Raw genomic sequence first — 2,500 nt, 5'->3', positions numbered from 1 at the left:
GCTTGTATCGATCGAGACCCCCCTGAAGTAAAAGTTAGTACTTTCAATTGTATAAAAATTGTCTGACAATAGCCAGAACAGATTCCTTCAGGCCAGTTACTGCGTGGAATGGACATAAGAACATAAGAATGAAAAAGACTTCAAGAGACCATAAGGCCTACACTAGGCAGCTCCGTATCCATCACCATCTGTCATTCCCATCCATAAAGTTGTCTAATCGTTTCTTAAAACAACTGATAGCTTCAGCGATTACTACATGGTTACTAAGTCTATTCCATTCGCCGCCCACCCTATTAGTAAACCAATTCTTGCCTATTTCCTTCTTAAATCTAAATTTTTCCAGTTTAAATCCATTACTACGAGTCCTGCCCTGTTGTTTTAATATGATGACCTTGTTTGCATCATCCTTGTTAAAGCCTTTGATCCACTTGAACACCTCTATTAGATCACCCCGCACTTTGCATCTTTCCAGAGAATGTAAGTTAAGGTGCCTAAGGCATTCTTCGTAAGGCAAATTTCTGAGTCCATGTATCATTTTGGTCATTCTTCTCTGTACTGATTCTAGTGAATTGATGTCCATTCTGTAGGACGGAGACCAAGAACTAAGACAAAACTTCGTAGAAACTGACCAAATAATTGAAAAAAGATTGAATAATTTCGAAGAATAGCAGAAAGTTTTAAAGACATTAAAAAAAAATGGATAATTTTCATTTGACCATACAACTCTTGCGGGCTCTCAACAACGTGTGAAAGGATCCTTATAAACCAGTGGTTCTCAACGTATTTATGAATTGCTGTTCTTTAAAACCTCCTGGAAACGACTTTACCACTAGTTAAAATCATCAGACATCCATCAACAACTACATAAGCTTTGGTTTATGGCCATACTTGTAGAACAGTGGTTCCTAACCTTTTCTGGCTTGAGGCACCCTTGCCAAGCCTTTCAGAAGTCCCCGGCACCCTTATTAGAAAATCTAAATTCTAGTTTGTCAGTATTTTGTTGATTCAACATCAGTGTAACAAAATTTTGTCCCTGGATAATATGAAAATAATCATCTTTACGCTGATGCTGCTTTAATGAACAAAAATGGATAACAGAGAGAGTCGGTAATACGAAAATTATTTTCGCCCTCAATTTTGGCGGCACACTCAGTGAGATGATCTCACGGCATTCTTTGGTGCCGCGGCACAACGGTTGGGAACCATTGTTGTAGAGCCTGCGATCCCTCGGAGGTGTCCGTGGACTTCAGGTTGCCGAAGCCGTCACCTTTGCCCCATTTACTTAGACTGCTAGGGCAGGTAACATTCACCATCTGAGAAGAACCTTTTAGCATTATCCAGAGTAGAATGTATTCGGAATATCACTGGGAAGAAGGGATCAGAGCGCGTTTCCAAAGGTCACGGTGTCGATTGCATCTGAGTATTACATGTAATATATAAACAAGGACATATATAAATAAAGAGATAAATATACAAATGTATAAACTAATGAATGGATTAATAAACAACAAAATAAATAAAAAAATAAACCAATTGAAAAATTAACAAATTAATAAATAAATACAGTATATTTGGATTGGTACTTCAGAACTGTAACAAATCGTTGACTCTAACGGTCACAACTAAGTTTCTTAAAGATGTCTAGATCTAAATAATCTATTCGAACAGTCTGTCTTTTTTTTCTAATTACTTCTATGAGGTTTTATGTTTATTAGAGAAACCCTCCGACATCTACTGTTCAATATCTGTCCATATTTGCCCTGGCAGATGGACATTGAATAATGAAAATAAAAAATAAAGAACAACAATTATATAGTATAAAAAGTCAATAGAAACCATAGACTTCTACATTCTTGTATTACACACATAATCTACGGGTCTTTAGCGTAACGGCCCTAAAATCTACAAAACTATTTATAACTTTATTTGACAGTTATTCAATAACCGTTGCAGATAATTATACGGATTTCAGCATATGCTTAGCTAATAGCAGGTTAACATAAATGTAATTATCAGCTTTGATCGTCATTATAATCTGAATCATATTAAGCCAATGCAAACAGAATAAACCAAGACAAACATTTAATGTTTGTGTCATTATGATATTTGGAAATAAACTCTCTTACTGGGATTCGAACCCTCGCCTGAGAGGCTTGCTTCTTATAAGACAAAGACCGGTAGCGTGACAGTACGGTCTTCGTCTTATAAGAAGTAAGTCGCTCAGGTGAGGGTTCGAATCCCAGTAGGAGAGTTTATTTACAAACATTTAAGCCAAGAGGCGAAGGTCGAAGTCACAGCAGTTCGTATTCTGTCGCCAGCGAGTTGGACCAAGGGTATGGTCCATTAAAATCCACGCTACAAAGTTCTCTGCATGGGGCACCGTCCTAGCCTTCTGATAGGGGGAGTTTGCGGCGTTAGACCCAAATTCCTGTTTTGCAGAGAACAGAAAGCACACAAAATTTTCATTCTAATGTTAAGATTTTAGGGGTCTGACGGAGTC

This window comes from Oratosquilla oratoria, chromosome 21, assembly GCF_046742065.1.
Source record: "Oratosquilla oratoria isolate Oo_2021 chromosome 21, ASM4674206v1, whole genome shotgun sequence".
Taxonomy (NCBI): Eukaryota; Metazoa; Arthropoda; class Malacostraca; order Stomatopoda; family Squillidae; genus Oratosquilla; species Oratosquilla oratoria.
The sequence above is the reverse complement of the archived record's forward strand: the minus strand, read 5'-3'. Positions refer to the sequence as shown.